The sequence below is a fragment of the Narcine bancroftii genome, chromosome 6, assembly GCF_036971445.1.
Source record: "Narcine bancroftii isolate sNarBan1 chromosome 6, sNarBan1.hap1, whole genome shotgun sequence".
In the NCBI taxonomy this organism is placed as follows: domain Eukaryota; kingdom Metazoa; phylum Chordata; class Chondrichthyes; order Torpediniformes; family Narcinidae; genus Narcine; species Narcine bancroftii.
The window spans coordinates 212,210,566-212,223,697 of record NC_091474.1 but is presented as its reverse complement, the minus strand read 5'-3'; the positions used below and the strand labels follow the sequence as shown (position 1 = coordinate 212,223,697).

The window sequence follows — 13,132 nt, the reverse complement described above, 5'->3', positions numbered from 1 at the left end:
ACTTAGTCATCATTCCAAGGTTTTTCTTCTTCCTATGTTTCTGTAGGGGTCACTGCCCCACTGGCATTTGTATTAGTAAAAATTAAATGACTATTTTCAGCTGTGGGGAGAGGAAAAAGAGGATAAATACAGACCATGTTTATAGATATGAATGCTGGAAAAATTGAATTGTTGAATTTTGAGAGTCTATTAAAATGAAAAATAAAATATTTTTTAAAAACTGGTCAGACTGTTTTCAGGTTTGCATAGTTGAAGTTACCAGCTACAATCATGGGACCATCAAGGTAGGACATCTGGGCTTCACAGATGGTACTGTAAAGTTCTTTCATGGCTTCACCCTCTATATTCCACTCATACCTACATCAAGTCCTGCTCAAGCACCACTTGTGGTCTTGCAGTGGTGCTAGTCTCTCAATGCCCCACTTCATCCTCATTTTCATCCTCATGTCTTTGACTATTTCAAGCTCAAAAAATTACAGACACCTGTGAACCCAAATGTCCTAAATATTAGTGTCCTGAAATGGGGGAGTCTATGTTTAAAAAGTACTGAAATTTCTATGTTCAAACCAAATTGTATACAAATAATCTTGAATAAAATCTAGAATGTGCACTTTAATCTCGTGAATTGTTTGATTACAAATTTAAAATTGTAGAGCTAAACTAAAGGAAAAAGGTCTCTGTCCCAATCATTAAGGAGGACACTGTAGCTCCTCCTATTTGCCTCATTCTGCCTAAATCCCTCTCAACCTTTCCCATCCATGTAGATATCTAAATATCTTTTGAATTATATAATTATATCTACAATTGCAGAGGGCCCCTTCTTCACTGGTCTCAGAAACTTAACTGGATAAATAACATATATACTGTAGTTATGAAAGTTCAACAGCTGAGTATCCTGTAATATGTGAGTTATTGCCTGAAACCCATAAATTACCACCATCTAAGGTTTGGTCCTGGTGGAATATTCTCCACTTGCCTGGATGAGTGCAGCTCAAACAACATACAAGTTTGACAGCACCTGAGAAAGAACACTCTAATTGATAGGCAAATTATTCATTACCTGAATCATTAATTCCTTCCATTCAATTCCAGCTCTGTAGATGTTTGCACCATTTACAAAATACTGTAAAGTCACTGACAAAGAATATTTTAACAGCACAACCCCCAACTTACAATCTCTTCCAAGGACAAAGTTCACAGGTGCACAGGAACACCCTCGGAATCCTCCAAGTTACACACAATCATTACTTGTGGAATATGTAGATATTCATTTACCTTTAATGGGAATAAATCATGGTAAACCATGTTCAAAGGTTGGAGTACTTTCATTACAATGACTGCAACTATTCAAAGATAACGTACTACTACCTTCAAAATCTCTTGGGGCAGGCAATAAATTTTCATCTTGCCAGAAACATCCAGATAAATTAAAGCAATTTGATTACTCCTGCAAAAATATTAATTTTTCTTTGTTAAATTACATCAATGAAATGCTGAGAATTTTACTAACTAAAGGATTCATTTGTAATTTTAAAGTAAAGAATTGCTACTATTATTTTTATTTATGAACTGACCATAGAAAATGCTACTTTAAAGTCCTTCCTAATCTTTCCTTGTAGGAGGAACATAGAAAGTGATAACACCAATTGGTTTAATGCATAGTCATGTCTCCCATCTTCTGTCATCAGCAGATGGAAAACACGTTCAGAATTTAAGACATCAGTACTTGACAGGGCACGATCACATCCAGTGAAGCTTCTGAAATTAGCAAATACCACAGGATGGGGACAGAGAAGGGTACAAAACTAGATCATTCAATAATTTCTCTACTACTATAGAATTTACATTGGTAACTAGTGACCGTTCCAGCCAACTTACTGCAAACTCGTCCTCCCTTTTACAATAATCTGCACAGAACCAACTCCACTCGTGTGCAAATCTACATTAAGCAGCATCTTACAGCCTCAGTTTGTTTGCTTGCCACTTTATAGATTATTCTATTTGCATGATGATGTAAACTCTGCAAATAGTACTCAAAATGAATAATCTATTCTAACCTGAGCAGTGTTACTTGTTACTCCTAAAGGAACAAAGGCAGAATATCATACCATTAGGTGGAGTTTCTACTCATCCGACACATGCATTGAGATCCTGCAATTTATAGTATTCCAATATAAAATTAGTAGAGGAAGTTGATGTGTTTTTTTTATATATAAACAAACAAATTTGTGCAGTCAAAGTTTTCAAAAATAGCAGAATTTTTTAAAAAAAGAGGAAAATTGCCTAAAAGTGAGTATTAAAACAGAGTAGACAGACAAATAGCTACAGCAGCTCCTTTGAGAACTAGCAAGAATTAGAAGCTGCGCTCCAGTGTGTTTGGTATCGCAAACACACTGGAGGCTGCAGTTGCAGGAATCTGAAGCTCAACACAATCTGCTAGATGAAATCTGCGAGTCAAATATCATGCAAGAGGGGGAAGAAAAAAATAGTTGAGGTTTTGACCTGAAATCCTTTATTGAGTCAAGGTGGGTGAGCATCGTCACAGTGTGCCTCGACTATTTCCTCTGGCAGCTTGTTCTGTACACCTATCATTATCTGCCTTTAAAATCTTACCTACCTCACTTCAAACCTATTCCATGTAGTTTTAGACTCCTCTAACAAAGGAAAAATACCAACAAACTATCCAACTACGCCCTTCATAATTTTATAAATCTTGAAGGACATTCCTCAGCCTCTCTCACTCCAGGGAATACAGTCCAAGCCCATCTAATCTCTTTTTAATAACTCAAGTCCTCCAGTTCTGGCAAAATCCTTGTGCACACTCCTTGATTTAATCACATCCTTCCTGTAACATAGTGACCAGAATTCCAGACCATAATCTTAAGTACATTATACAAAGCTATCATGATTTGTTGCCAACCCAGCACATTTGGTGAGTCCACTGTTGGGTTTAACATCGATAAATGAAGGGACTGTGAAGGTTTCTGCCTTGTTTCTGCTTTTCCATCTTCAAATTCACCAGGTCATTGAACTTTTATCTAAAGAAAGGAAACTGCACATTTTCCTTGAACTGAAAGCAATTGATCTGGATCATTTGTTAAAAAAATTAGTTTGATTGTCATTTTGTTTTTGGACTAGGATTTTATAATGAACTAAATACTACATTAACCAATCACATTTGAACTTTAATAGATTGCATTTCTGTTGCAACTCAGCATCGGAATATCTTGGAAATAGCCTTTTATAGTACTCAGCAAAACAAAAATTGTCAAAGTGGCAGAGGAGGCAACAGCTTGCAACAAATTTGCGTAAACTGAAGGTGAACAAAATTAACAAGGAATCAACAGTACAATACTGTAATTAAAAATAAATCACAAGACCTACAGAGGATTGGAATAAACAAGAATCCCACATTTTGTGATCGGATCCTAAAATTGATTTTAATTAAATAGGGAACCATGACATTGCCTAGAAATTATGTCTTTATTTCAAGTGTCAAGTCTATTAATTAATACATCAGCTACTGTGAAACGAGCCTGTTGATTATCCCAACAAAATAGAATTACTGGGGCAATACAATTTATCCATAACCAAACAAGATTGCACGTTCCAGTTTCATACTTTGTTGAAATGTCCCTTCTACAAGCCATCAGTAAGAGTGAAATTCTGTTGTTTCCTCGGTTCTGAAAGTGCTCTTATTGAGTGAGATACATTCAGCATTTCAGAAACGGAGACCAAAAAGGTCAACTTGATGTCACAGCCCATCCACACAAGTTAAAAGAAAAACTTGGCATTCTTAAATGTGCAGGTTCTAGATTCTTCCCCACACAAAATGCACCATTTAAAGACTTTCCAATCGATTCATTTCATATCTCAGAGAAAACAATGATCTGCCCGGCAAATCCAAACTCGTCATTGCAGACTTTTTGGGGGGGGGGGGGGTTTAAAATCAAAGCGAGCCCCCTCGGAGTCGGAAGCATCCGTTCCCAGGCTCGCCAGGCAAGAGTCTCCTCCCCCAGGAGGAATGAAGCGGGTGGTCGAGGCTGCCCGGAGCCATCAATAAGCAGCATCGCCCTGGCTCCGAAGCGAATCCCAGCCACATTTTGGTCGCCTCTTTTCCTGAGGAAGGGAGGGCTGGCCGAGTGCCCGCTGGGTGAGACCCAGCAACAACCCGCCGCGGCCCTCTGGCAACCCGCCCGCTTCGCCTTCGTAACTCATACCTTCCGTCCGCGACCACCCCACCCCACCCCACAGGGGCCGGGGCCGAAAAGGAACGCCTGCTCCTGCTGCCCTCTTCAGGCCTTTCTCCGGCTTGGCTCGGACGGATCCTGACCACTGCAGCCGGCAACCCCTCCCCCCCTCACGCCCATTGAAGCCCCTGGTTGCCGTCGCTGACCTGCGTCCTCCAACCCACTCTCCACTGTTGCTATTGGTGACCCACAGTCCGCCCGTGGCTTTTCGCTCTGCTGATTGGTGCGGTGGAACCACGTGCCCGTCCGCCGTTGCCATGAGTGACTGGCTGGCGCGTTGCGCTTGGAGACGCGGCCGCCTCTCTCATCAGATTGACCGCGGGGAACCGATGCCGATGACGAAGTGCTGATTCCTTGCCAGCAATTGGTCCGTGAACTCCTGACCACGAGGCTCCCATTAAGATTGAAAGGGGGCAGAGAAGATTTACTAGGCTGTGGCCGGGTCTTCAGGGAAAGGTTAAACAGGTAATGAGGGGAGATTTGATAAGAGATTTACGGGATTGTGAGAGGTCGAGACGGAGTGGATGCAAGTAGGCTTTTTCCCCACAGATTGGGGGAGAGAAATGCGAGAGGTCATAGTTTTAAGATTGAAAGGGAAAGGTTGGGGGGGGGGCGGAGGACATTGGGGGGAAAGTTCTCCACTCAGAGAGTGGCGGGAGTGTGGAATGAGCTGCCATCTGATGTGGTGAATGCGCCCTCGATCTTGTGTTTTAAGAATAAATGCAATGAATACATGGGTGGAAGAGGTCTGGAGGGCCTTCTAGCATAGGCTAGAAGGGCCAAATGGCCGTTTTCTGTGCTGCAGCATTCTATGATGTGAGATATCCTGCCTATGAAACATCCCCAAATTAGGTATGAATTGTTTTCTTTCACAGTGCCCTCCATAATGTTTGGGACTAAGATGCTTTTTTTCCTTTATTTGCCCCTGGTGCTTCTCAGTTTTAAATTTTAATCAAACAATTCACATATGGTTAAAGTGGACATTCCATACTTTATTTAAGGTTATTTGTATAAATTTTGGTTTGACCATAATAGAAATTACAGCACCTTTTATAAATAGTCCCCTCATTTCAGGGTACCATAATATCTGAGATATTTGCCTTCACAGGTGTTTGTTGAATTGCTTCATTCATGCATGCAGGTATAAGAGAGGAAGGCTTAATTCTAAGCTTTGGATCACCTTTGGAGTCTGTATTGCCATTTTTCAACACAAAGTTGTGCCAATGAAAGTCAAAGAAGCCATTATGAGGCTGAAAGACAAGAATAAAATGTTAGGAGACATCACCCAAACTGAAGGATTACTAAAATCAACATCATTAAGAAGAAAGAGCGTACTGGTGAGCTCAGTAATCACAAAGGGACTGGTCTTCCAAGGAAGACCTCCACTACTGATGACAAAAGAATTCTCATCATAATGAAAAATAATTAACAAACACCTGTCTGACTGATCAGAAACACTCTTCAGGAGGCAGGTGTCAATGCTTTATCAGAGGCTACACTGCAAGATGCAAACCACGAGTGAGCCACAAACACAGGATGGCCATATTACAGTTTGCCAAATTTCTGCATAAATTTCAGTATTCTGGAAAAAGACCTTGTGAACAGATGAGACCAAGATTAACCTGTATCAGAGTAAACACAAGAAGAAAATGTGGCGGGGAAAGGGAACTGTCAAAGATCCAAAATACACCATCTCATCTGTGAAACATAGTTGTGGGGGTGTTATGGCCTGGGTACATATGGCTGCCACAGGCCCCAGTGCAGTATCTTCATTGATTTTGTAACTGCTGAGAGCAATAGCAAAATCAATTCTGAGGTGTATAGAAACATTAAGTTCGAGCAAATGCCTCAAATTCATTAAACAGTGCTTCATCCTACAGCAAGACAAAGATCCCAAAGATACTGTTAAAGCAACAAAGAATTTTTTCAAAGCTAAAAACTGGAATATTGATAAATGGCCAAGTCAGTCAAAAACTTAAGGGAACAAGCTCCTGAAGCAAGCTGGAGCTAAAGATGGCTGCATTAGAGGCCTGGCAGAGCATCACCAGAGAAGATACTCAGCACCTGGTGATACCTATGAAACACAGACTTTAAGGAGTCATGCAAGGGATATGCAACAAAGTATGAAATACTTTGTCCCAAATATTATGGTGCCCTGAAATGAAACTATGTATGAAAAGTGCTGTAATTTCTACATGGTCAAACCAAAATGTACACAAATATCCTTTAATAAAATCTGGAATGTGCACCTTAATCATATATGAATTGTTTGATTACAAACTGTGTAGCATAGTGGCAAATAAAGGAAATAAAAATGTGTCTTTACCCCAAACATCATGTATGTGAACTCTCGAATTTTATTCAAATTCTCTTATAATTTGTGATATTTAAACCCCAAAAATGTTAACAAGTGGAAAAGTGAAGTAAAAAGAAGCAAAATCCTTTAAGCCACACGTGTCAAACTCTGGCCCGCGGGCCAAATTTGGCCCGCAATATAATTATATTTGGCCCGCAAGATCATTTCAAAAATGTATTAGAGGTGGCCAGCCCTGCAGCGAGAGCCGATGCTGTTTTTTGGTCATGTCACCCCCACCATTCTCCCCCTTCATTGCACATCCTTCCCCATTGTAACACGAGAAATTGTAACACGAGAAGTCTGTCGATGTCATCAGCCGGCAAGCCAGTTGGAAGGCTCCCCGCACAACCAGTTACTTCTCTCACCTGTCGAGCGGTGCGGCGGATGGGCGAGCGCCTGTGATTTCCTGTTGGCGCGACGGGCATGGCAGGCTGCGCACGCCCCCCCCCCGCGCGCGCGACTGGCACCAGACGGCCCTTCCACAGCGCGAGTGCACTTCTCCCAGTCGCCACGTCTTCAGCGCTTGCACCTGCGCGGACCCCAGGGACGGCCCTGCACGTGAAGAGAGAGATGGTGGCTGTCCGCAAAGGCTGATCGGCAGCGCGCTGGGCCTGAGTGGGTGGGTAAGCAGGGGTCAGCAGAGGGTGTAGTGAGGAGTAATGGGCAGGGGAAGTTATGGTGGTGCAAGGGGCAGTTAGAGGGAGGGATGAGTAGAAGGAGGGGTGGATAGGGAAGAGGTAAAAGGGGAGGGGCAGGGCAAGAAGGGGAGGGGTGATTAGAGGGTGAGAGACAGGTAGAGGGAGGAACAGGTTGAGGAGAGAGGCAGTAGAGGGGCGTGTATAGAATGGGGTGGGTAGAGGCAGAGCGAGTGGAGTGAGGGGTGAGTAGAGGTTGGGTAAAGGACTGGTCAGGTAGAGGGATGGTGGGTCAAGGGTGAATAGAGGCCTAGAGTCTGAGGAGTGAGCAGGAAATGCTGAGTCCTGATGCAGGCCAAAATGGACACAGCCTGTGAATGCTGACTACATCTCCACAGGGACCAAATATGTTTCCCTCAGGTCAAGCAAAGGGTGAACTTGAGCTACCTACTCCTGACCTGTAACATTATCCTCCTAAAGTTTAACATTACATATGTTGAAAGAAGAGAAAACATGCAGATGTTGTTGAAAAATTTCAATAAATATTTAGTTCGGCCCTCGACTTAGTCCAAGTTTTTCATTTTGGCCCTCCGTGAATTTGAGTTTGACACCCCTGCTTTAAGCACTTAGCTGGCCAGAGGGAATCTATGGAGAGAGAAAAGCAGAATTAAAGTTTCAGTGAGAATGACCTTCATTAGAATTTACAAATGTATGAAATGTACCTATAATCCAGGAATTAAAGCAGGCCCACAAGATCAACCATAACCTTAATTGTAATGTTTGTCATTTAAGGGCCATGAGTTTGTTTTACAGTCATAGAATTTTACAGCATGAAAACTGGCTCTTCAGCTAAATATGTTCATGCCAACCAAGTTACCTACCTGAGGTAGTCCCATTTGCCTGTGCTTGGCTCATACCCTGCACTCATAAACCTTTCATATACATGTTTCTTCTTTGGCTTGGCTTCACGGACGAAGATTTATGGAGGGGTATGTCCACGTCTGCTGCAGGCTCGTTGGTGACTGACAAGTCTGATGCAGGACAGGCAGGCATGGTTGCAGCGGTTGCAAGGGAAAATTGGTGGGTTTGGGTTGGGTGTTGGGTTTTTCCTCCTTTGTCTTTTGTCAGTGAGGTGGGCTCTGCGGTCTTCTTCAAAGGAGGTTGCTGCCTGCCGAACTGTGAGGCGCAAAGATGCACGGTTAGAGGCGATATCAGCCCACTGGCGGTGGTCAATGTGGCAGGCACCAAGAGCTTTCTTTTGGCAGTCCTTGTACCTCTTCTTTGGTGCACCTCTGTCTCGGTGGCCAGTGGAGAGCTCGCCATAGAACACGATCTTGGGAAGGCGATGGTCCTCCATTCTGGAGATGTGACCCACCCAGCGCAGTTGGGTAGAAACTATAGAACACTACAACACAGAAAACAGGCTATTGTACTGACCATTATTTCACAAGTTCCACTGACCTGCTCCCACTCCATAACCCTCCAGATCTCTCCCATCCATTCTTGTCTTAGTGTCTTTTAAACTATTCAACTGAGCTGCCCTCAGGTCCCTTTTTAATCTTTCCCCTCTTAATCGTGTAATAGGATTTGTCAATAAAACCCAGCCATCCGCGACTTCTGGAGCTTCCTACACGGTCACATATTCCAATTTCTAACACGTTACTAAAACAATTATGATTAATTCAGTGACTAGTTTTCTTTGATCAGAAAAAGAGCAACTATTTATTGGCAAAGTTTTTAAGTAATAAGATTTTGAAAGTTAGTAAACGTGTGCATTTTTCTACGTGCAAAATTACATCTAAAGTGATGAGTCAAGTGTGACAAAACATTTTAAGCATATGTGAACAATTAATTCTTCAGTCAAATGTGCTCATTCGAGTTTCCATAAAAAAATACTCCATCAAGAATTTACTCTAAAGGAAAAACATAGATCATGTTTATATCAACTTTTTTCAGATCGTTTTTTTTAATCAGATATGAAAGAGCAACTTTGAAAATCATCTCTGGTGCAACTGGCAATGGTTACATTTTCAATAACATTAACTAAACCTGAAGTAAATCACAAAAATCTGTAGACACTGTGGTTGTAGAACAAAGGCTCTTCCTCCCCATTTTCAATTAATTGCTGTGGCTTGACAGAGTTTTTCTTTGAAAAGCATAGCTTTTCAAATTGCCAACTTAAGAGCTCTCCATGATTCAAAGCAATTTATGATTTAAAACAAGGTCTGTCTTTCCAACTTGTAGATAATGTTCATTCCTCTTAAAAACTTAACACTAAACCTCATTTGTTATTTTATGGCAAAATAGGTTCCAACATCTTTAAACAACTTCAAAGCTTAGTATTGGCAACAGAATTGTGAGAAGAAATGATCTCAAATGCTGTCTGACCACTATGAATGTAAATTAAACATGATAACTTACTGCACTATTGGTTGAATTAAACCTATTGGTAGATTTAAAGTGAAAGAACCCATCTCTTTAATAGAGACGGAAACATGAAAGAACAATGTACATTGAAATGAGTCAGGTCTGTGTGTTATAAAACCTGTACAATGGTCCAATGGATTCTAGAATCCTTGAATAGACTCATCTTTTGAGTCACTCTCACAGGACTGAGGATGACTTGCTTCCATTTTTGGTTTGTGGTTCTAGAAAGAACATAGAACAGGACTAATCCCATTTGCCTAAACATGATCCATATTCCCCAATCATGTGCTCATCTAAATACCTCTTAAATGTTGCTATCTCATTACATTCCACTATATCTCCTGGTAGCATGTTCTAAGCACCTCTCTATGTATAAAAAAGTCACTCAACTCTCCTTCAAATTTTCCTCCTCTCATATTAAATTAATGCTCTCTACCATTTGACATTTCTGCTCAGAGAAAAAAGATTCAGACTATTTATCCTATCTACACCTCTCATAATTTTATATATTTCTATCAGATTGCTCATCAGTCTCTAAAACTTCAAAGAAAACAATCCAAGCTTGTCCTACCTCTCTTTATAGCTTATATTTATTGCTTAAATTCTCTAATTCAGGTGACATCCTAGGCTCCCTCTCCAAAGCCTCCACATCCTTCCAGTAATGTGATGGGCAGAACTTCACTCAATTCTCCAAATATGGCCTAACCAAGGTTTTATATAACCCTCAAATTCAATATCCCGACAATAAGAGTCTGCTGTACTCCTTCTACAATTCCCCTGTCTATTTATATTGCTACTTGCCCCAATATATTTTTTTTACCAAAAATACTTTATTCACAATAAATTATTTGTAAAAATAAGCTATTTCAAATTTTCTTTATATCTATGGATATAAAGATATCAATCCCTCTATGGATTTCTATCATTGAACATTGTTAAATGTATTTCTAGTGAGGAGTATTACTACTATTATGGCACCTTGTCGTTTTTCCACACACACGCACACACCCCCTCCCCCCCCTTATTTGTTGAGTGGCTTCCTCTTGGTCTCAGTTCCTTAATGCCCAGTAACGGAAGGACTCTAGACTGTGGTCCTTCCCCATATCCCCCTCGCATTGGCTGTACCAGTCCTTAGTACGTACCTCAGCACATACTCCTGCAGCATAAAATATGCCAGTTGGCACCATTCCCTCATCAACATCTCCATGTGCTGAAGGACCAACAGATTTCATGCAAACCAAAGCGCATCTTTCACTGAGTTGATTGTCCCAGTAGTTTTGGATTTTAACCAAAAATAGATTTTATTCATAATAAATTATTTGCAAAAGGAAAACCATTCAAAGCCTCTTCCCACCAAAGACTCTCGAGAATTTCTACAAGTGTACCATTGAAGAGTATTCTGTCTGGTTACATCACTGTCTCGGATGGAGGTGCCAATGCATAGGACAGTAAGAAACTCCAGAGAGTTGTTAACTCAGCTAGCAACATCACGGGCACCAGTCCACTCCATCAAGGACATCTACAAAAGGTGGGTGTTTTAAGAAAGCAGCCTCTATCCTCAAGGAACCCTTTCACCCAGGCCATGCACTCTTCACACTACTGAAATCAGAAAAGATGTACAGGAGGCTGAAGATGACCATCCAGCAGCACAAGGACAGCTCTTCCCCTCTGCCATCAGGTTTCTGATTGGACAATGAACCACAGACATGACCTCATTTCATCCTATTTTCTTGCACTAGTTATTTATTTTTGAAGTGTAATTTATGGCAATATTTTCACATGATGCTGCCGCAGAACAAATGAACTTCAAGACACATTCATGACAATAAATTCTGATTCATCATTAGTTTCATATCCATGCATTTCCATCACTGTATATTGTTATATTCATTTATATTTATTTGCATTATCACCACCACTGTGGCGCCTTGTCGTCACTCCCCCTCTGTTGTTTGAGGGGCTTCCCCTTGGTCTCAGCCCCCTCAATGCCTGGTAATGGAAGGACTCTAAATTGGATGTCTTGCCTCTGCACATCAGTGTTTCTAGAGGTCCTGCCATTTACTGTGCAATGGTATGGATTGTGTGTACTAATTGGCTTGGGCTGGCCCGCCCCCTGATGACACTCTCACCTGAACTCCTCCCCTGGGACCCAGGCCATAAAGGTCGAGCCATCTCTCCCTTCCCTAGTTTGGATCCGGGCCAGCTCAAGTCTTCTGTACATAAAGTCTATCGTTCTCCTCAGTCTTTGTCCTTGTGGTTATTGGGGCAAATGGTAGTGCCCAACATACTGTACACTTTCCTTTTCCAAATGACTTTCCAAAGTGCAGCACTTCACATTTGTCTGGATTATATTCCATGTGTTATTTCTTCATTCATATTTCCAACTGATACATTCTGCTATATCCTTTAACCTTTCTCACGATCCACAACTCCATCAATTTTTGTGCCATCTCCAAAATTACCCATTTTCATGCAAGTTTCATGCACGAAAACCAACAAGGTCGGGTCAGATACAGCAATGAGCTCTCTGAACCCTTCTCCATTAACAATGGCGTGAAGCAAGGCTGTGTTCTCGCACCAACCCTCTTTTCAATCTTCTTCAGCATGATGCTGAACCAAGCCATGAAAGACCCCAACAATGAAGACGCTGTTTACATCCGGTACCGCACGGATGGCAGTCTCTTCAATCTGAGGCGCCTGCAAGCTCACACCAAGACACAAGAGAAACTTGTCCGTGAACTACTCTTTGCAGATGATGCCGCTTTAGTTGCCCATTCAGAGCCAGCTCTTCAGCGCTTGACGTCCTGCTTTGCGGAAACTGCCAAAATGTTTGGCCTGGAAGTCAGCCTGAAGAAAACTGAGGTCCTCCATCAGCCAGCTCCCCACCATGACTACCAGCCCCCCCACATCTCCATCGGGCACACAAAACTCAAAACGGTCAACCAGTTTACCTATCTCGGCTGCACCATTTCATCAGATGCAAGGATCGACAATGAGATAGACAACAGACTCGCCAAGGCAAATAGCGCCTTTGGAAGACTACACAAAAGAGTCTGGAAAAACAACCAACTGAAAAACCTCACAAAGATAAGCGTATACAGAGCCGTTGTCATACCCACACTCCTGTTCGGCTCCGAATCATGGGTCCTCTACCGGCACCACCTACGGCTCCTAGAACGCTTCCACCAGCGTTGTCTCCGCTCCATCCTCAACATGCATTGGAGCGCTCACACCCCTAACGTCGAGGTACTCGAGATGGCAGAGGTCGACAGCATCGAGTCCACGCTGCTGAAGATCCAGCTGCGCTGGATGGGTCACGTCTCCAGAATGGAGGACCATCGCCTTCCCAAGATCGTATTATATGGCGAGCTCTCCACTGGCCACCGTGACAGAGGTGCACCAAAGAAAAGGTACAAGGACTGCCTAAAGAAATCTCTTGGTGCCTGCCACATTGACCACCGCCA

General features: G+C 42.2%; 2 protein-coding genes across 10 annotated transcripts in view; one reads left to right on the top strand and one right to left on the bottom strand.

The window, feature by feature from the left end:
- lca5 (lebercilin LCA5) overlaps positions 1 to 4,412 on the bottom strand; it is a 107,830-nt gene extending 103,418 nt beyond the window's left edge. For 3 of the 7 annotated variants that reach the window (XM_069887407.1, XM_069887412.1, XM_069887411.1), the window contains exons 1-2: positions 4,221 to 4,412; positions 1,369 to 1,447 (exon numbers count right to left, since the gene is read on the bottom strand). The gene's annotated coding sequence lies outside the window, so the exon portion shown is untranslated. The remainder of the gene's footprint in view (positions 1 to 1,368; positions 1,448 to 4,220) is intronic. The other 4 variants (XM_069887408.1, XM_069887410.1, XM_069887414.1 and 1 more) reach the window with 3 other exon arrangements.
- Positions 4,309 to 13,132, top strand: part of sh3bgrl2 (SH3 domain binding glutamate-rich protein like 2) — a 104,163-nt gene continuing 95,339 nt past the window's right edge. Inside the window, exon 1 of one of the 3 annotated variants that reach the window (XM_069887418.1) lies at positions 4,309 to 4,715. The gene's annotated coding sequence lies outside the window, so the exon portion shown is untranslated. The remainder of the gene's footprint in view (positions 4,716 to 13,132) is intronic. The other 2 variants (XM_069887417.1, XM_069887416.1) reach the window with 2 other exon arrangements.